This window comes from Thamnophis sirtalis, unplaced genomic scaffold, assembly GCF_051295495.1.
Source record: "Thamnophis sirtalis isolate CommonGarterSnake01/CBP01778 unplaced genomic scaffold, rThaSir2_p1.2 scaffold_12, whole genome shotgun sequence".
Taxonomy (NCBI): Eukaryota; Metazoa; Chordata; class Lepidosauria; order Squamata; family Natricidae; genus Thamnophis; species Thamnophis sirtalis.
The window spans coordinates 33,076,243-33,099,741 of NW_028261392.1; positions in this window are offsets into that span (position 1 = coordinate 33,076,243).

Below are 23,499 nucleotides of genomic sequence, written 5' to 3' on the forward strand. Positions count from 1 at the left end.
CATAAAATAAAGCAACGATACATACAATAACATACAATATAGTAATAATTTTCTTCTGACTGTTAACATTATTGCAAAGACAAATTATAATATGCTGATGCTCACATATTATTTTGGATTTCCAGAATCTCAAGGTAGCATCTATGGATTTGGGATACTATGGAATTCTATTTTATCTAGATCTAGCATCCATGGATGCTGTGCATAGAATTTGGAATCCAAATGCCCATGGTCATTATTCTTATCACCTTCTCATCAGAATTAGGTGATAAGAACATTTTGTTGAGTGGATTAATCATGATTTATATCTTATCTGTGTCTGATCTGAAAGTGATTGAGAAAGAGAACCCAAAACAGCATAATTTTAATTTTATCTCTGTTTATTCAGAAGATAATCACACTTCAGTCAAACTTCTCCCAGATAATGTATTTGCCTGAAGTAAATTATATATCCTTAAATATTTCTTAGCAAAAAAAGAGAAATTATTATTGGCAAATGTACTTTCATAACAGTGATTATTTTAAACTGCCTCCAGCACTTAGATATTTTTAAAGGCTCTTATTTACCTATAGTGTTTATTTATAAAAGAGTCTAACATGTCATACACGTGTCTCCCTCTTTGTGTCCCACTTTATCTTAAGAAGAAAGCTGTGACATTGTTCAAGCTGAGAAATAGCCCAATTTAGGGCTGACAGCTCAAGCATTTCTTACGAAGAGGCTTTAGTGGAATTCTTTAATCATTTCAGACAAGGGAATCTCATCTTCTGTAATAACTTCAGGACCAAGGGAGCATCTTCTCAGCATCTTTCTTGTCTCCATTTCCTCGTTGTTTGGAAGCTGGTGATATGATCATCTTTATTACTCCAGAAATCAGAGAATAAACAGGAAATACTATGAGCAGCAAGCTGACTGATAAGCAAGGGCAAAATATGTTACTCAAACAGTGCATGTTCCAAGCTAACATAAGACTTGGAGAAACATATCCTCAATCTTTCCTCTCATTTCATGAAAAAATAATATATTGTTCTGTTGTACACATTTAGAAAACATATTGTTGGCATTTATCTGACCATTTTAGTTTTTAAAAAGAAAGGTATAAATGGGTAGTTGTTAAACTACCAAGTCACCATTTCAGGATGCCTTAAAAATACCTATTACTAGCTACAATGATGAAAAACTAGAATGTTTGGGGTTTTGTATGCAGGTATTTCTCTAAGTGTCTATGGAGATTCTCAATCATCCAGGTCATGGTTGTCCCAAAGGTGCTTTTTCAAGAGGCAGCTGAACTTTCTGGTTTTTCTTTGAAGATGTTTTGCTTCTTATCCAAGAAGCTTCTTCAGAACTGAAGAAAGAAAAACCAGAACAACAATAGCAAAAGCACTTAGACTTATACACTGCTTCATAGTGCTTTTACAGCCCTCTCTAAGTGGTTTACAGAGTCAGCATCTTGCCCCCAACATTATGGGTCCTCATTTTACCCACCTCAGAAAGATGGAAGGCTGAGTCAACCTTGAGCCGATGAGATTTGAACTGCCGAACTGCAGCTAGCAGTCAGCTGAAATAGCCTGCAGTACTGCACTCTAACCACTGTGCCACCTTGGCTCCAGTTGCCTCTTGAAAAAGCACCTCTGGGACATTTCTCTGTTTCACATCTCATCATATGCACAAAAGAAGGAAAGTGGTAGCATAGAAAACTCCCACCAAAGGCAATTGTTAAAAGGAGAAAGCAAAACCAACCCTAATTTCATCCTAGCTCATTTTGCCTGGGTTACTGGCAGGAACAGTTGCAAAGATCCACAAATAGTCAAAGTACTCCAACCCAACGGAATCCTAATAGCTTTTGAAAGTGAAATAAAAAAAGTGAATGATTTGTCTGACTACATGTAAACAATTAAACAATATATAAGCAGCAGCTCAAAGAAGCTGGTTATAAAGCCATAAAGTCATGTTTTTCTCAAAGTTCTGTGAAGTGGATGCTGGGTGAAGTGAAGCTCAAAAGTTTCAAGTAATAACAAAATATCCTGACCACAAATGTCTATGGAGATTCTCAGTCATCCATGCCATAGTTGTCCCAAATGTGCTTTTTTCAAAGCCAGTTGCCTTTTGAAAAAAACCCCCACCTTTGGAGCATCCTGACCATAAGCATTGGAGGCTCCACTGTTTCAAATGAAAGATGTCCTTTCCCCCTCTTTTCTCCTCCTTTCCCCTCCTTTCCTTTCTGTCTTTGTTGAATACATTGCAGCATAACCATAAATTTAAGAGCTGAGCTATCAAACACAAATGATATAACGGTTGAATGAATGGATAAATGGCAATCATAGATCCCAGCCTCACAAACATCCCAAAATTAAAACACTAAGATATAATTCAGAGAATAAGATCAGAGCCTGAATAAAAAGAAACATTAAAAAATATAGTAAAATGAAATAAGAATATAGTACACTATTCTCCATGTAATATTCTACTCAATGTAGTATAAGCAGTAATAAATCCAAAGCTAATTTGCCATTAGTAAAACTTGAGTTCTACTGTAGAGACTGTAAATGGAAACTTAGCAACAGCTTGTGTTGTTTTAGGGTATTTATCAGCCAGAAGGAGTTTGACGCAAAATTCATCTGGTCGTCCAGGGAATAAACTAATAATGAGTGGCAGAAACTTACTACACGTATTGCTGTAGAAGTTATAAGGGAGGAATACATGGAGAAAGTGATTCAATCTTCTCAGACTGACAGGCTTTCTTGATAGAAGGGTTTCTGAAACTTTACTTTCAATAAAGCTGATGGCAAGATATCAAGGCCCTACAGATTTTTTTTAGCTGTAAACTGGTTATGTAACTAGGCTGGCTTGAAACAGATCTCATTGGGTCCCAATTGTATTCCAGCAGGGGTTTTGCTGTATTCAGTTTGGCAGTCTGTAAGAAGGATCCTTTGCCCTAAGACCCTGTTTTTGTCCCACCCTCAAGATTCCCAATTTGCTGTTTCCGGGTATATTGGAATTTGTGTAGCAGAGTAGATATCAAACCTTGGGTTTAAAGTTAATCTTTAGCCAGCATTTGAAAATGCTTAGCCATGCTCTTGTCACCTCAGCAGCCCTGCCTACAGTCACAGAGATGCATTAGGACATTTCTTGGTAGCTGGAAAAGATTTAATAAGAAACTAGGTTTTTTTGGTTTACTATAAATTGGTACCTGAATTTAGCAGAGCTCCATAGAAGAGCTGGGCCAATGGTTTGCCTTCAAATAATTGCAAAGAAACTGGGATAAAAAGAAGGAAAGAATTGCTACTGTAGTTCTCTAGGCATTCAGCAAATCTCGGCAATATGGACATTTTCCTTCTCTGTATACTACAGCACAAATCCCAAATATAAAAGAAACTATTTGACTGGTTTTCTGTCAAGTTTCCAGGGAAGTGCCTACTTTAACATAAATCCTTGTAAAGCATGTGGTCCTTCTTTTCTTGTAATTAATTTGCAATAGGTGATTCTTATAGAAGATGGATTGTGCCACCATGGTCTTCTTAGTCCAGCTGGTATCTGCAATAGAATTACCACATCATCTGGATAAAGCAGTAAAGATATTGACCTCTTTGTCACTTTTGAGGAATGAAATTCTTACTCTACTATTGCCTTTATATATAGTGGAATAATAATGGAGCCAGGATATACACCTGCTTTCTCTTCCTAGTGGACACTAATCTGACAGATGCACTGTTACATTGCACATCACTCTGAATGTGATGTTCCCACAAAGCGCATGCAAAAAGGTAAGGAGACTTTTGCCAGTTGTAGAGAATTTAACTTTGTGCCGAAGGATTTCTCTGGCGATTTATTTTTGATCTACAAACATAGATCTGCTGTTGTCTTAGATGACTGAGTATGTATTTAATATAATTCTTCTTTCTCAGACCAACAGAGTACCAGGAGACTAATATACAATCAGTTAGAGCTCCTTTATTATCAATTAAGACACCTACCAGCTCACTGATTCACAGAAAGTCAGTTATAAAGAAAATGAAAAAGTCTCTGCCCTAATGAATTTAGGGAATGTATTAGATTTATATGGGAAATTACTGAGGTACTAGAATTACTGTAACCCCATCTTTTTCTTTTAATAAATCCGGATAAAAATTTTGTGAGAAATCTGTTTAGAAAAGAGTTTTAGATGGATGCCAAAGTGACTGACAAATGAGGTGTGGAAACATAGAAGTTTAGAACTGGACTGGGGGGAAAGTTCCTTTGGGAAGTGTTTTAAATGAAGTGTAGTTAATGAAAAATGGTGCAGCTGTGTTGGAAAGGAGAGGGAAAGGGAGAAAATAGGCTCACAGACAGAATGTATCTTTTATCTGTGATATAGCCTGATATTTCAGAACTCACATGGAATTATCTTAACCACACGTGAGCCTATAGCTATTCCAAAATAATGCCCTTGCATCACAAATGCATAACTACACTGATATATTAGACAAAGAATTATTAAGGGAATAAAAAAATTAATAGTGGAATAGAATGCAAGTGCTTCCTTTTGTCTTGACTAATGATATCACAATGCTTTTTATTGGTTTAAGTGAAAGACTCTTATTAGATGTAAATGTTGTTTTCAAAATTTAGCCCTGTTATTACTTTAAGCTTGGCTAATTTCATTTGAGGAAATAATCTGATGATTGGAGCCTGACTTTCTTGTACATATTTGATTTGTAATGATTTGTGGCTCAATTTATGTTGTTAAGCACAATACAAGTATTTCAATCAACTAACCTGCATGTCTCTCTGAAACCAAACCAAAATAATTTCTGCTGAAATCTAGACTTCTGCTTATTTCAATTGTATTTTTATTGAAAAGTAAGTAGAAATGTAGCTTGAAGCATTACAAGAAGGGCATGTTTATTGATTGTATCTTTAAAAGGACAGACTTAATTTGAACTAAGAAACTCTCCAATCCGATTTCACTAAGACAAGACTATTGAATGTTAACTTTTCTTCCACTGAGATTGGTTGTAAATGTATTATAAATATCAAAAACTCTGAGCAATAATTTTTAATTTCATGAATTTAAAGAACTATTGATTGGCATAAGCAATCAGTTGGCCAAATAAAAGAGATGAATTCTTCAAAACATTACTCTGAAGGATTCATATTTCAAAACATATATTTTAAAGAATATCAGCTGTTTTTTTTAAAACACTTTTCAAAACAAAATTAAAAAGTGTTTTTAAAGAACATATTTTTATGGTTAATCACATAATCAGCACATATTTGAATTTGGCATTTTTATCTATCTATCAAGTTCTTTTATATAGTTTTCAAATCAACATTCAGATTAAGTTATATTTCTTATAAAAGCATTAAACTAATAATTGTATATATGCCTTTGAGTTAGACTGGATAACTGTTAAGTTTTATTTCAGAAGTTGTGCTTCTGAATAAGTAACGGTCAGTTTATCTTCCAGAACCATTATTTTCTTGTACATTAGTTTAAAAAAACCCATTTGCATGCTTCAAATTAAATGTAGTATCCTTCTTAAAATATTTTCCTTAATTTTATATATAGTCTTGATTTAGTTGTGAGTGTACAACTGTGGTAGAGGACTACATACATATCCTTGAAAAAGGCATGCAACAACTTTTATGAAAACATTACCTTGGAGAGCAAAAGTGGATAGACTGAGAAAGGAACTCAAGATTGTCCCTTGAGTTTCTTTGCTAGAAGAAGGAAGAAATAAGCTTTGTGGGGCTTTCAAAATTGAATTATTATATTCTCTAACAATAAAATGGAATTCAGGTAGATGGCATGGTGTCTGCTCCCTAACACGACATACATTAAAGAGTTGACACTTATTTTGTATAGTGTTTTTTAAAAAAAAACAGTAGGTGGAGAGTGATCAAGTAAGTTGGACCAAATTCTTTAATTCAGAATCATACAATATATCTCACCATCCAATGAGAACTGAACATATATGCAACCTATATACTTATCCTTATTCAGGATTTCACTGAAATCCAGTTTAAAAGCCATGTAAAGTGCTCTTTAGTTTTCAGTTTCTAGAGTAAATATAAACCTTGTTTTTTTTTAACCTATTCACCTCCTGCTTGTTATCATGTTTCATCATACTTTAATTCCACCTGCCTATGGCCTTTATTTTTGTTTCTAAATTAATCAAATAGGAAATCATAAGTCAACATTAAGTAGTTGGAATGGAGAATAATTTTTGACGAATCAGTATTAACTTTGTGATGATGTCACTGAGATCATATAAAACCAAACACAAAGTAAATATTAACAATATTCATCAACAGCTATAAGGGAAACATTTCTCAGGATTACTGCCTTGAGCTCCATCTGTTGGTGAAAAGATGGGATATAAATCCCAGAATAATAAACAAACAAGTATCAAGAAATATTTATTGGGGGAAATTTATTTTGGCTTCAGTAAATCTGTAAAAACTAACTCATGGGTTGCAACATCCAGTTTGTTTTTCAAAGTTAGCTTACTTTAAATGTTATCTATTGAATTTACATTAGAGAAGGGAATGGAAAATGTCTGGGACACATAACATTCTCAAAATACACATTATTTGGATTCTTAAGCAGAACTGAAGAAATATATGGAAAATAAAGCTTTATAGATTATAATGGCATAAAACAGAATAGATGGTATGTCTAGCTTGTCTTGTTATTTCTTTATTTTAAAATCATTTTCTTATGTACATCGCTTGTACAGTTGAATAAAAAATGTTATCATATAAAGGCGAAGCATTAATCCAACCATGACAAAAAATTAAGATATATTTGTCCTTTCAGGCTATCTGCCTCAGTTTTGCTCTATGGAGGTCAATAAGCTGTAAGCATTTCATAAATATTACTATAATGTTGCTTTAGTTATTGAATTAGAAGAAGCTTTGAAGAAGACATAAAATGAATTGATTTGTTTGGTTTTCTATTTATTAGATCACAAAACATATATGAATTATCTTCCAGCTAGTTGATATTTTGAAAGAAGCTCAGCATTTACACAAGATTTACATAAGGAAAATCCTATCAAAATTAATAATAAATAAACATCTTCCAGTTGCTTACATATCTCAACAAAGACACATTTATACTCTTAAGCATTCAAAACAAAATTGAAATAGATTTATTACCATAAGCTATTTCTTAGCTCCTATGATTTTCTTGTTACACTGTAATTTCATGTGAATATTATATACATACATTATTTAAAGTTTACTATTAGTTTAGAATGGAATAAATGACAGAATCAATTAAGAACTAAAAAGGTATAAAGTGACACTAGAATAAATAAAATGTGTTTGAAGGGCTGTTTGATGTTCACTTACTGGTTTGTGTTTGTACTTTAGACATTTATGCTAAGTGTGGTTACAATTCTTCATATTGTTCTAAGTAGTCAGAACTGAAAAGGAATGGGGGAGGAAATTCACATTATTTAGGTGAAATTATTTCTTTTTGTTCACAACTCAGGCACAGCACAACAATAAAGAGACATTTGGAAGGCAAATCCAATTGTAAGATGGACATTGGATCAGTATTTTTTATTTTTCTGACTCTCACCATTCTCCCTTCTACCACGCCACCATTATCTGGTACCTTGTGTTTTCCTTGCCAGATGAATTGTTTGCCAGACCAATTCTTGAATACAACTCGTCTGCCTGGAATCCACACTGTATATCAGACATTAATATAATTGAGCAGGTCCAGAGGTATTTCACGAGAAGGGTACTTCTACCTGTCCACGACTACTTCAGTTTCAACCTCAATAATACATGGGCAAACAATAGATACAAACTCAAAGTAAACTGTTCCAAACTCGATTGCAGAAAATATGACTTCAGCAACAGAGTAGTCAACACCTGGAATACGCTACCTGACTCCATTGTTACATCCTCAAATCAGTGGTGGGTTCCTAACTTACTACTGGTTCACTGAGTGTGGTCTTCACGCAAATGGGGAGGAGGCAGTTTCTGCAAATCCAGGATTTGTGCTAGTTCAGGGGTGCAACATTAATTGAGCTATGATTTTTGTAGCTTCTTGTGGTTTAGTTGAAGGGAATACTACAATTTTAGCAGCCCAATAAAAGAAGAAGTTGAGATGCTTGCTAGAATAATACATGAGAATTAACTTCAGAAAAGGAGACACAGACTAGACATAAGTCAGACAACTGGCACCTGAGTCTGTAGAAGGAATGGGGACATGGAAAACATCTCAGAAGGGATTCTACTCTTGAACTTTCTTGAACTTTGAATAGGGAGCTATTTACTTTTTCCCCTTGCAAGACTGAAGGCAGCTCTGCAAGATAGTTCCATAAGAAACCTGCAAAATAATTCAGTATTTCTAACTTTATTATAAGGTTACAACAGGGGTAGTCAACCTTTTTATAGCTACCGCCCACTTTTGTATCTCTGTTAGTAGTAAACTTTTCTAACCGCAAACCGGTTCCACAGTAATGGTGATTTATAAAGTAGGGAAGTAACTTTACTTTATAAAATTTATAAAGCAGAGTTACAGCAAATCCCTACTGCCCACCATGAAAGCTGGAACACCCACTAGTGGGCGGTAGGGACCAGGTTGACTACTACTGGGTTACACAAACAGAATATTTACTGCCCTCAAAATGAAAAGAAAGGTAGGACTTCTGCACATGCAATGAAAACTCCTTTGAAGAGGAAACAACTAGAACTCATTTGAAACATATTTTGTTGTTTAAGAATTTTTTCCAGTTTGTTAACAAGAAAGACATATGTGAATATATTCACAATTTGTGCCAATTTTAAACAAATTTGTCAATATCTTCATAAGTATCATTATACTACAGTAAAACTCCCAAGAGTCCTATTACATGTTAAACATAAATACATAATGGTATAAGCTCCCTTATCATTTATAAGATCCGTAGCTTAGAATTGTATTCAAAGAGTGCTCATCACTGATTGTACATCAAACAGGTGTGGTGCATGGCTTAGAGAGCTGCAAGGAATAGTAACCTGGATCTTGTTATTTTCAACATTTTAATTAATTATTTGAATAAAGAGGTAGGGGGGGAAGCGTATTAGATTTATATTTGACACAAAATTGGGTGGGATAACTAATTAAGGATAACTAATACCCCTAGCAAACAGTAATTAAAAAAGCAATCTTGATAAGAAGTGCTGAAAATAAACTGGACATTTGGAAAAGACATTTGAAAGATGACATTAGGAATAGAAACTAAGTTCAAGAAGAGAAAGTGGGGAAAAAAACCTGAGAACGTGTAGTTTTGAGAAGGGAAAACCGTATGATCAGTAAAAAGATCACACAAAAAAGATCAAATTTTTTATTCTTGATGGGGGAAGCACAAGGAATAATGGATTTATATTACAAGAAGGAAATATATTCCTGCGAGTCCCTGGGACTGCAAGGCGATCAAACTGGTCAGTCCTAGAGGAGATCAACTCTGACTGTTCTTTAGAAGACCAGATCCTGAAGATGAAACTCAAATACTTTGGCCACCTAATGAGAAGGAAGGACTCACTGGAGAAGAGCCTGTTAATGATTGATGGCAAAAGAAGAAGGAGACGACAGCAGAGGTGGGTTCCTACCAGTTCGCACCTATTCAGTAGAACCGTCAAATCTACCGAACCGGTTAGAAGAGGTTCCACCAGTGGACTCGGAAAGCAGGCCACACCTACAGAAGAGGTTCCAAGAGGTTTTTTGAAACCCACCACTGGACGACAGAGAATGAAATGGCTGGATGGAATCACCGAAGCCGTAGGCATGAGCTTAAATGGACTCCAGAGGATGGTAGAGGACAGGAAGATCTGGAGGAATGTTGTCCATGGGATCATAATGGGTCAGACATGACTTTGCAACTAACAACAAATTGTAAGAAGGCAAATCTCAATAAACATGTTTTTATCTGGATTCCTGCTCTAAATAGCCTAGATTGACCATTTGTAAATTATACCTAGATTTGGAGATAAGATTCTGCATTGCTAGCTAAGCTGTATAGGTCTAATATATTAATTCCTCTGAAAACTAAATGTACACTGCAATTGCACCCATATCAACACAGAATGAAACTCATCTGATTTTAAGGGCAATTTCTCCCAGATTAGGGAATGTATTATGAAGAATTAGTGTACTGTTTTCTTGATTATCTTTATTTATTTTTTTAGAATTTCAGTGTAAACAAATCCCATCTCCTGGCCTGTTATGTTTCATGCAGTTATCTTGCTGTTTGTTTTGGCATGCAGATGATTTGAGAAATACTGGGAAACTTGCTCATCTTCAGCAAATTTAGCACTTTGCTGCCAATATTTGATCTCCAATCTCACATCTTGTTTGTTTTGTTTGTGATAAATTATATTTATGGCAACATGCCTGTCTCCGGTACAGTTTCCATTGGTATGACAATGTGTTTTCTTCTGGCCAAGAAAAAAAATGCTGAATGCTTTCTAACAATGATTCCAAAGCAATTTCTATTAAAAGCCTTTGGATAAAATAATGAGATTCTATCCTCATATCAGAAGTCTATGCATATTCAACAAGTTACTTAGGTCTGTGATATAGAAATTAATATAGATAGATAGATAGATAGATAGATAGATAGATAGATAGATAGATAGATAGATAGATAGATAGATAGACAGACAGACAGACAGACAGACAGATAGATATAGAATCAGAAAGAGTAAAAAAATATTCAGTTACAAGGAATAAGGCCAATAGCATCTGAACTGGAGCTGTAGGAAAATCTCTATATCATTTTACTAATATCATCATTTTAATTTCAGATATTTTCCATTGGAATCCACTTCAAATGAATGGAATCTAGGGGTAGGTTAAAATTTTTAATCTCCCACTGAGGTTCCTAAAGTATAATTTAATATTTCTTTAATTTACACTTACCTTAGTCTCACTTTACCATTCAAAATCCACTTTTAGCTTTTTGGGAGGATTATTTGAAGCACACATCTGATTGATTGATTGATTGATTCATTCATTCCTTCATTGCAAAGTTTATTTTGGATGGTCTGATCATTTTCTGTGTTCATGCATATCTCAGGAATTATATGTCAACCATCAAGATGGGGAAAACAATAGAAATAAATTAGTTGGGACTAATCACTTGAGAAATATGGTTTGAGAAGATAAGGATCAGATAAAAAGGCTAGTAACCAAGAACGCAAATTAAATCTAACTTTTATTTATATATAAATAAAATATTTATTAAAAATCAATATAAATAAAATAAAAATTCAAATTTAAAAAATCTAAAATCTGAACAATTATATTACCAATGGTGGCATTACAGTGGTTGTTAGAATGCAGTATTGCAACTCTGCCCACAGCCAAGTGTTCAATCCTTACTGGTTCAAGGTTAACTCAGCCTTCCATTCTTCTGAGGTCAGTAAAATGAGAACCGAGATTGTTGTGGGCAATATTACTGATTCTGTAAACTGCTTAGAACATGCTGTAAAGCACTATAAAACAGTATATAAGTCTAAGTGCTATTGCTATCACTATTAAAAGTAGTCATTATTAAAACATACATGTAATATTTCTACAGGTAATGGTATCCTCTTTAAGGATAATGATATATTAAATATACAGGTAGGTTATTAATACAAAACCTTTAAAAAAAACAGAATTTTATGAGCGATGACAATATACTGGTTAATTTAATTAAAACCTGATTATTGTTTCTCTACTTATAAGGAAGAATAAAGTACATAGAATTTATGCTCTCAGTTTAAGCATTAAAAATGCTAGTATCTTTAAATACTTAAAATAATTTTCCAGAAGCTGTAACGCCAAAATAACTAATTTAACTAATGGCAATATTTGTTATACTTTGAAATAGGACACTTATCCAAAACAGAAACTTTGGTTAATTTACATTTATAAAGATGAAAGAAAGGAACTAAAATATAAATGGGCAGTATTTCTTTATTGCAGATATTTAAATGTCTTGTAAGGTGGGTGAATTGACAGAGGCACAGGTATTTCTAGACTGATACATTCAGTTTCAATGATACACTGCATGCAGCACCAAAGTGAAGGTTTTTTTAAATGATTTGTACCCAAAACTCCATAAAATAACAGCAAAAAAAAAAAAAATCCCACTGAAAAAGACACACAGAACATGAATTATTGCCATATAATTTCAGTAGTTGGAAAAACATTGTATTAATTCATACAAAAGGTCCTATTTGAAGACAAGGATCTTACATGTAGGTGCTTGCTACAAAAAGGTAGCACTTTTCAATTTATCTTTCACATTGAGTACAATATGTTTTTCGTTAAAAATGTTCTGATTTTGGTTAGGTTGCTCAAATTCTTTGATGGTTTCCAATATACTGTATGAACTGAATCATCATCAAAAGTAAAAACACATAAAATTTAATAAACACTATGAGTTCAACTATTGAAATTCTTAACTCAGTGATCCTGATGATAAAAGTATTAATAACATAACTGAAGAAAAATTTTCAGCCAGTATAAAACACCAATGCTTTTTTTCCCTGAGAAGCAATATATATGTACGATACATATATAAAATACATGCCATGCCATTTCTATTTGACTTATCTTTACTCAAGTGTACAAAAACAATTGGACAATTTGCATGGACATGCACGTGAATGTTCATTCCACAGACTTCAATGAATGAGCTAATTAAATAAAATGAGCTAACTTTTCTTTAGCTTTATCATCACAATCTCTAGGAATATTCTCCCAAGCATTTTCAACTGATAGAAAGAACAGCAAAAATATCTCATAGCAACCATTCTTCCTATTAGCTTTTTCCTAGTGCAAGGGAAGGGCATTTATTTTATAAAACAGTGATAAAGAAGAAATAGTTCAATCTCAACTTCTCCATGGTAGAACCAAGTGTGTTTGAGCACTCCATCTTGCAGTCTATTAATATATTGTTGTCATATATTTCTTTGATCAATTATATCTATGCAACAGAGGTGTCCAGAAACTCTCAGATTACTCGAAGAGTTCTACCAAATTACCATTTGTAATGTAACAGAACAGGCATTTATGAAATATAGAACTTGAATAATAATACATTGCAGTTAATTGTATTTGCATTTCACTCAAATATCTATCTATCTATCTATCTATCTATCTATCTATCTATCTATCTATCATCTATCTCTCTATCATCTATCTACCCACCCACCCCGTCTCTTCTCTTCTCTCTCTTAACTGTCATCTACAGTTTCTAACCATACAAAGATAAAAACTGAAATAGGGAAGTTTTTAAAAACTCAGAAGAGAGATAAGGTTGAAGTGAAATGCAGATTGAAATAGATTCCCACTTTTAAGAATTTCAGTTTCAGTTTCAGTTTCAGTTTTCACTTTATTTGTATGCCGCCCTTTTCCCTGGGGGGACTCAGGGCGGCTCACAGTTCAAAGGGGGGGGGGAAGGACAGACAATTTACAACATAAAGACACAACATCATTTAAGAACTCAACAGTCATACAATTCGAGTAGGGGTTAGAGTCTTTAACCCCAGGCCAGCCGGGACAGCCAGATTTTAAGGGCGGCGCGGAAGGTCTGGAGGGTGGTGAGGGTCCGGATCTCCACAGGGAGTTCGTTCCAGAGGGTCGGAGCAGCCACCGAGAAGGCTCTCCTTCGGGTAGTTGCCAGTCTACACTGGCTGGCTGATGGAATTCGGAGGAGGCCTAATCTATGCGATCTTATCGGTATAGTGGAGGTAATTGGCAGTAGGCGGTCTCTCAAGTACCCAGATCCAATACCATGAAGGGCTTTATGTTAACTTATTGTTTTGTTTAGAGATGGTGGTCTGAATTCTACCCCAAATCATAAGATCTGAGTAAGGGGGTACAGGTGATTAAATCATAATTGAAGCAGCTTTTGAAGATTTGCAAAAGCAAAGTCTATATAATACTTCAAGGAAATGAAAAAAAGTGGGGGAAGGGGAGAAAATGCATGTTCATCTGGAAAGGCTTTCTCAAGGCAATAAGAAGAGCTATTGAAATCAACCTACTGATCAAAGTACATCAAGAGAGGCACTTATTTCTGATCCTATTTGACTTACAACAGACACATTCAGTAAAATCTGATCTCTCAAGATCAGTTTTGGGTTTCAAAAATTTTTAGAACCTCTTCTGCGGGTGTGGCCTGCTTTGTGGGAGTGGCTTGGCAGTCATGTGATGGGGTGGGCGTGGTCAACTTGTAAAATGTGGTGAAACTCACTTAACAATGCTCTTGCTTAGCAATCAAAATGTTGGCTCAGAAACTCTGGCATTTGAAGTGTGCAAGTCTTAAAGCTGTCAAGTTACAAGACCCCTAACCCTTTAGAAAAAAAATCCAGGGGTGTTCAAACTTGACAATTTTAAGACTTGTGGACTTCAACTCCAAGAATTCCTCCTCTCTCTCTTCATCTTGGTGATGTGTGGATGGGTGGGGGGAGGGAGCTGGAACCGGTTCTAAATGGCACTGTAGATTTGTGGAACCTCTTCTATAGAAGAAGTTAGAACTGGCAGGAACTCACCCCTGCTCAAGATGAATAATTAGAATAGTCATGGTAGTGGAAGGCCAAAACATACAAAATCTTTACATAATCAGAGAAACATTTTGGCAAGGTTTACTCCAAGCTGCCCTCAGAAGCCTGATAATATGGTAGCTTTTGATTTCCATGGCCAAAGGCTTCTTCTGTATTATGAATTCCCTTCCCTGATAATCTCATCTGTTTCTAAATGGTTTTGAAAAAAAGTAAAGTGGCCCTCTAAAAAAGTTTGAGCCACATTTTCATAATTTTTTTTAAAAAAATGATGATTTATGATTATGCAAACGATGTTTAATATGCATTAGGAATTCAAATGCTGTTGCAATAATTTTTTAGTAAAAGCTGCTTTTTGAACTACCTTTGCACATTTCTCTCCATGAGCCATAATTCTTCATCTATAGAGTAATTTATTTCTTCTGGTTTTAATATGTTACAGATGAATGGTTGTATGTCTTTCCTGTTAGAGCATTACAAGACAGGCTACTTTTACATTAGGCTGGTACTACAACAGATACCTGTGGTGCTCTTCATGGTTCATGTGGTACTAATTTAAATGGGAAGTTGCACATATTTCATTGAAACACTTGGTAAAGCCAGCTTTCACAGAAGGGTGCAAATGATGGACTGTTCTCTGTGTGCAGCTGAACTGCTCTAAATGTGTCAGGGAGGGTTATGGATCATTTCATTCACCCATCAGCTCTGGTCCGCTGTGTGTACAAATCACAGCCGAGTGTCATCCAACAGAACATTCCTGACAATACTAGAACATTTATAGTACTGCCATTTTAATAGGAGATCGGCAACCCTGTTAAACAGTTTTACTTCTTTTAACTCTTGCAACACCTCTGTTGGAAAGAGAGGATGGGAACATTTGCCTGCTGTGGGAAAGAGGCCCTTTTGTTTCAAGATTGTCTCAGGGGCTGCTGAAAGAATTAAATGTGAGTCGGTGGCTAGTAACTCTTCTCGGACCTCTGTAAGTGATAAGTATCCTTATACTTTATGCTTCCTACAGCCACTTAGCTATTAAACATGATGGAAGGAGGGGAGAGTTTAACAGGCCTCTATTTGGCACAACAGCATCTTCTTTTGGGTAATCCCTCGTTTTAAAAATTAATTTTATGACATATGCACATTTTGCTGCTGTTACATTGTTTTTCTGGCAGAAGATGTGTGTATGTGTGTGAGAGTGTGTGAGAGAGAGAGGGAGGGAGGGAGGGAGGGAGGGAGAGAGAGAGAAATGTGCATCATGCACTTTGCTCTTTTTGTGCCTGAGTCTGCATTCATTTGCAATTGTTGCGAGGCCATCTCCCTTTCATCACTGTTAGTGTTTCTCAAGGGCAAACTGAGCCACCTTCACCCAGTGCTTTTTCTTCCCTGTGTTAAATTTGTGTAGTAAACTGGAAGGGGGATCAGTTGGTATTTTTAAAATAATCTTTTCCCATTTTCTTATTAAATGCACCATTCCTGGAAATGGAAAAAAAGGAATATTTTCAGGGTAGTTTGATGACAAAGCAGCTTACAGTTCTGAAAGCATTTGTTTAACCCAGTGGTTCCCAAACTTGGTAACTTTAAGACTTGTGGACTTCAACTCCCAGAATTCTCCAGCCAGCAGAGCTCTGCTGGCTGGAGAATTCTGGGAGTTGAAGTCCACAAGTCTTAAAGTTGCCAAGTTTGGGAATCACTGGTTTAAACAAATGTTTATTATTTCTATTCACGACTTTCAGTAAAATCATCATCTTCACCTTCATCATCATCTCTACCAAGTTGTTTCAAAACTATCTAGAAAAATATAAAAAATTAAGACTACATCTCTTATTATTTATTATTTTCCAAAATAATTAATTAGATGACATCCTCAATTTGTTCAACTTAATTCACTGAAGTAGTTGATGCATTGAAATAGTGGGAGGGAAGCTCTCATTATTTTTTATAACTGAACAAATAAATTGCATCTTGAAAGCAACATGGATCAACTATCTAACAACTTTTAAAGAGCACAATGTAGGTCAACTAAGAAGCATAGCAAGGAAGACATTGTTCTTTTTGGTAAACTGTCTCATGTTATTTTAATCACACCAAGGTGCTGGAACACCAAAACATTGCCAAGTAATTGATTGATTGGAGGTTCTGTTTATTGGCTTCATCCAAACACTATAGATAACTATTTTAAAGTTGGATGTCTTGTAATGCCCACATTGAAAATCTAGCAATTTGCAGCCTACAAAGTTGACATATTATTATTGGTTGTCCTTGCCTTTGTTCTTATATCTATAGATGTCTTCTCCTTCTCCATGCCATCTGTTTCTGCATTTTTTATCTCCCAAATCTATTAACATTTTAATTTGCCTATTAATACACCATACAATTAACTATCCTAGGCTTGAGACAGCATAATAAAATCAAAGCAACAATTCCACCTGGTATTATGGAGGGAAAATTAGGTTGCCACATCTGGATTGCAAAAGTCCAAGTGTCTACTAGATGGCAGCAGAAAGATCCCCCCCCCCTAGCTAGTGGTCCCTTGGGTCATCATTGTTTGCTGCCTGATTTGGGAAAGAGTCATGACTGCATCACAATTCCTGTCATTAGCTTTATGTTTGTTTTATGTTCTGCCTGAGAGAATAAGATCTTCTAATTGTTTCTCCTAATAGCAAACTCAGGGGTGGAGTGCTGACAGAAATAGAGCCAAGGAAAATCATTGATCAAATAAGAAGACAGTAGACCTAAACACATTCAGTTGCAACAGAATTATGATTTTGAGATTGGGGGTGGGGGAGAGAGACAGACAGACAGATTGGTATTTGTGTGTACTTAATGAGGTAGTTTTGGGAAGGTTAGGAAAAGCTTGAATAAGAACATTTTGTTTAAAAATGAGTCCAGTTTAAAAATACAATTGGGCAACTGTAAAGGTGCCCAGTTGTATTTCTTTGTGCTGGCAATCCATAGTAACGTCTGTTCAGGAGTTATTTGTAACTGGGGATAATATGAGAAGGGAGGCAGTGGCTCAGTGGCTAAGATATTGAGCTTGTTAGTCAGAAAGGTTGGCAGTTCGGTGGTTCAAATCCCTAGCGCTGTATAACAGAGTGAGCTCCCGTTACTTGTCCCAGCTTGTGCCAACCTAGCAGCTCAAAAGCATGTAAAAAATCAAGTAGAAAAATAGGAACCACTTTGATGGGAAGGTAACAGCATTCTGTGCACTTTTGGTGTTTAGTCATGCCAGCCACATGGCCCCAGAAATATCTTTGGACAGCGCTGGCTCTTCGGCTTTGAAATGGAGATGAGTACCGCCCCCTAGAGTCGGGAACGACTAGCACATATGTGCGAGGGGAACCTTTACCTTTACCTTATAACATGATATTTAGTGTAGTGGTTAAAATGCTGGCCTAGAAACCAGGAGACAATGAGTTTTAGTCTCGCCGTAGGCATGGAAGTCAGCTGGGTTGTTTTGGGCCAGTCACTCTCTCTCAGCCTAAACAACCTCACAGGGTTGTTTGTTGTGGGGAAAATAGGAGAAGGAAGGAATATTAGAATATTTTGCTGATTTGGGTTACTTATAAAGTAATAAAGGCAGGATAAAAATCTAATTAATAAAAAAAAATTTAGTGAGTAGGAGTGATGCCAATAATGCTTCTGAGTTGCAATTTTGATTTTATTAAACTGGTGCAGGCAACTTCCCAAAGAATTCATTTTAGCTGGCTTTCATTCTTCATCGGTATCTTTGCCTGGAAATAATTCTGAATACAAATGCCACCTTTCAGAGGGAATTCTAATAGTCTTTCTTGAACATTCACTTTGCAATGGCCAGAATATTTTAAAATCTAGGGCAATCTGATCTCTTTATACATGGGCAAAACATTATGCAATGTGTAGATTGGCCTTAGTGGAATTCCTAAGCAGTGAGAAAATCACCAACTCTTTCCACCATTGAGATTCCACAATAGAACAAAACTTGGAAGCCAATGTGGGCTTTGTAAAAGAGATGGGAGGAGGAGGAAACTGAATAGAACCCTTTAGTGGGATTCACTTTTCAGAGGTTGGCATGTTGCTTGGTTTGGTCCAATTATCAATAAATAAGAGGGATTAACTGTTGGTAATGGTGTAGTGGACAAAAGCTGAAGGTCGCATGCAGCGAATTCAGCAAAGTGAGAATGTATTCAGGAGCAGGGACTTTTTAAAATTAACAATAAAAAAAGAGATGATTAGGTTAACTGAGTAGCTCCTATGTCTTCCTGATTTGAATGTGCTGCTGAGTTCTTCCCCAAGTGTCATATTCTTTTTCTTACTCCAAAATAAGAATTTAGCCCTTAATAATCCCAAAAAGGAGAGACATGGTCAAAAACAGCCATGGGGTTTAAAATAATTGGAAATGACCTTGAGAGATAAAATGTAGCACATTCATCAGCCTGCCCAAATACGAGAACTGCTGGTTTTTGTAGTTTTTTTGACATAGAAAACAAGCATTCTAACAGCAAAACTAAGTAATTTTGGAAATCTAATTTCTTTGACAGCAGCACCTACCAGTAACTGTTAACAACTGGACAGCAAAATTGATTTTTAAAAAATTGGGTATGCCCAGTTACATTAACTGGTCTACATAGTGAAGATGGCCAGCAAACGGAGACAAATTAAGTAAAATCAGGTAGTTTCAGTAGGGTACAACTAAGGTAATAATGAAAATGATTGCTCTATAGCTGAAGAACAAATAATTTATGATAGTCTACAAAGCCCAATATAGGGTCTCCTCTTATGTTTATAAAACACAAGTATATAACAAATTGAAAATATGGCTTACTAAATCCTTGATATAAATCCTGATCCAATTGGGAATGGGGGCAAATTCTGTGTGTGTGTGTGTGTGTGTGAGAGAGAGAGAGAGAGGGAGAGAGAGAGAAATATACATGCACACAAAGGCACACAAACCATCTACCTACCTACCTATCTATCTATCTCTAGAATGAGAGACAGAAAAAGAGTGCCAGATTCATCTTTCGCCATAATATGTCAGATGTGCTATCTCTTGCAGCCCAACCTCTCTCATATGATTGCTGTTGTGAGACAAAATGGAGGAGAAAGTGCCAGACATGCCTCCTTAAGTTCCTGAAAAAAAGCAAAAATTAAATCCAACAACTGAAGCAAAAATTGATCTTTTTTAAAAACTAAAATATTAATGGACAGCTACACTTTTCAGTAGTTCAAAAATGTTTCAGAAAAGCCTTCAAATAATTAACTTTGGGTGGAAAACAACCATTTTATTTTTTGTCCTTTTTGCATTATTTTATGCATCCAATATTAAGTATCCATAAAAGATATGGTTTATCATGTACATATTTATACAATTGACTACAAGCAAAAGATAGTAAAATGCATGAAAACATATAGTTCACTCAAAGCAGAAAATATTTTTTCAGGTATTTTGTTTCAAATTCAGATATTTTGTTTTAAACCTTTTGACCTTACTCACATTGTACAAATTAAAGTAAGGCAGTCTTTTCAAGGTTTATTAGCATAGCACAGGCATAATAGCAACTATACTCCAAGTAGCTTATCCAGATGAATAGCATGGAAAGTTTCCTAGCTGATGGAAGCCAGAATGTGCTATATTTCATTTGTCAATCCTCAGAGAAATTCATATGAATTTTCCTAGGTTCTTCCTAAAGCAAGACTCGGGGGAGGGGTGAAGGAAATTTAGAAAGAGACAGAGGAAGAAATTACTATGCCCAGATCCCCTGAAATGGTGTTTAGGTGTGTATCTAGAAGTCACAATTTCCTGATTTCTAATATGGTGCCTTAGCCACTACATCAATCTGGGACTCTGAATTTAGAATTACAATTCATAATTCATAAATATTTATACATATACACAGAAACATATACTAATGTCACAGTTTAAGACACCTTGTAAAGATACGTTCATAAGGTTTGGATGGTTTGACAAACTTGCTCCTGGTTATTTTGATCCACAAGGGACCTTGAGCCGAGGTGGCGCAGTGGTTAGGGTGCAGTACTGCAGGCCACTTTAGCTGACTGTGATCTGCAGTTCAGCGGTTCAAATCTCACCGGCTCAAGGTCGACTCAGCCTTCCATCCTTCCGAGGTGGGTAAAATGAGGACCCGGATTGTGGGAGCGAGTTGCTGACTCAATTTGCTAAAAAAAATTGTAAACCGCTTAGAGAGGGCTGAAAGCCCTATGAAGCAGTATATAAGTCAAATAAATAAATAAATAAATAAATAAATAAATAAATAAATAAATAAATAAATAAATAAATAAATAAATAAATAAATAAATAAATAAATAAATAAATAAATAAATAAATAAATAAATAAATAAATAAATAAATAAATAAGGGTTGCAGAAACTATAAGGACCACTGAAAATCTGAATTACCTGTTCAGTATGAGATAAAGATCCAAATGGGGCTCTGGAGGCCACAAAACTGAGTCCCTATTTGATCAGAAGATTGTTTATTCATAATCTAAAATCTGCTCTTGTTCTAGTGTTCCTAACCTATTAATTAATTAATTAATTAATTAAATTAGAGTTTCTTTAAAGTTGGTCTGCCAGTAGCCTAACACAAGTTAGATTAAGCCAAGCTAGGAAACTAAAGCTAAAATACTTTAAATGTATAACATGAAAGCAAAAGTCAGTCAAAAAGATACTTTTGCTTAGAACAATTTCAACAGAGAGTTGAGAAAGACAGAAGGTTGTTAGGTCCCATCACTGATGGCACAAGCATGAATTGCAGTTATCGTAGATAAATCTGGATAAATGGTATCTAACATATCCAAAAGTCATAAGTGATGGAACTATGAGTTTAATTTTATATTTTTAATGTAAACTATTTAACAATAACATTTTTCATAGTGTAATCTTCGGGTTACCTATTCCAGGCATGTGAAGATTGAAATCTAAGGCTAGGTCTATCTTGCTGCTAGTTGTATAGGTAATCCCTGCTTGACAAACCCTTGTTCAGCAACTGTTTAAACTTACAATGGCACTGAACGAGTAATACTTAGAGATAGTCCTTTTACATCAGTGACAGTATCATGTGAATACCATTTGCAAGCTTCAATGCCAGCTTCCAATGAGCAAATTCAATAAGAAAGCTGGAAAATGGCAATCACATAATGTCCTTGCTTAATGACCTTAATGTCCTTGCTTAATGACCTTAATGTCCTTGCTTAATGACCTGCAGTGATGAGTCATTAATAATGGCAACTGGAAATGCTGAAATTCTCTTTGCAAAGTGGTTCAATCACATGACATTGTGTTTTATGACCACATCACTTAGAAACATAAATTCTGGTCCCAAATACTGTCACTAAGTGAGGGCTACCTGCACTGAGCTCAATTGTGTTTCTGTTGTAGGATGAATGGAATCAAGAACTATACTCTATTTTTCATGGATCAAACATTACATAATCCAGGATTAAATATGCCATCTCTTATTAAACAAACAAACAAACAAACAAACCGTCAGCCACCTATGTAAAAATATGTATCAAATAAGGTATTAACCTCCCCATTGTAAACCAAATAGAAATTACAACCAGATATATTTTACCGCAAAACTACATTAAAAGAATCTTTTAAGTCTGAAGCTACAATCCTTCTCCTGTCTCCTTTACAGCCCAAGAAACTAGGGAAGATCTCTTCTAAGCCTTTGGTTCTGCCCATTATCCATTTGTGGGCTACACTGTCTCTTATCCAAAAATTTGTTGGAAATGTCTCTTTGCCCAGTCTCCCAAGGTTTTTCTCACACACCATTACAGAAGGCCATGAACATCTTCTAAATTGTTCATTTTGTATATACAGAATGCTATTTATCCTTGTGGACATTATCTTTTTCTATACTACTGGTTGATAGAGTTCAGTTTAAAAAATTCTCAATAGGCTACTAGAACATAAATAATACAAGTGTAAGAAAGAACATAAACCACTGGCATGTTCTCTTGTTAGCAGTTCTTGTGATTATATCATTGTGCTTCCATCCATACGACCACCTGATATTAAACAACTTTTAATTTGTTTCCCACCCATGTAATACATTTCCATACATTACCTGTCATCAAAATCACCTTGGAGATCAGAATATATGTGGAAATTCTGTCATGTGAATTGACAGTGAGAAGTCTTTTTATGCATTTACCCTTTAACTACATGACATATCATCTCTGGATTTCACCCAGAGGGTGTTGAAAAGGAAATGACTTAGCTAAGCCAGTTTGTAGATTTCCACTGTTTTAAAACACATTTAAAAGCGAGATCAGGCTCCAACTTGAATTTCAACTGATTCACTGAAAAAGAATGATAGCTGCTGTCTAAACATTATACGCACACAAAAATACACTTCTCCAGGAAGGCCTACCATTATGAATGGATGTGCACCTGAGGGAAACATCAGAATAAGCAGGTCCTCTTCTTTGAACTGCATTCTCTTTCAAGCTCATTTTTTCCCTCCCATTCTTTTTCTTTAGGGGGAAAAAAAATCCCTTCAGTGTCATTATTATCCTCCTGGTGCATTTCTACCAATAAAGGGCTGTTATTTTGTACTGCTTTTGAAGGCCGAAATAGGTGATGCTGTAAGGACAGATTGTACAGAACCTTTTCAACTTTTCAGCTTCAAAAGACTGTCGTTGATCAGACCTCAATCATCCTGCAAAGATAATCAGTGTTTTACAATCTCAATCATATAATTTAAGGTACTTGGGGTTTTTGTTATTGTTTTTCCTTTTCCTTCCAAATAAATTGGAGTGAAAATATAGTAGGCATTGAGTGATATATTTTTATAAGTCTCGTTTCCTATTTCATAGTAGTTTTTGCAGCTAAGTGTGGACGATGAAGGCAGAGTGAGGCAAGGAGAAAATGTATTCCTTTCTCAGGAGATTCTGTTGTTGGTAGCCCAGTCTGCTTTATAGAATAATAGACTCCATTAGGTTCATGTTTGAAAAAGACAGTTTCTTGCT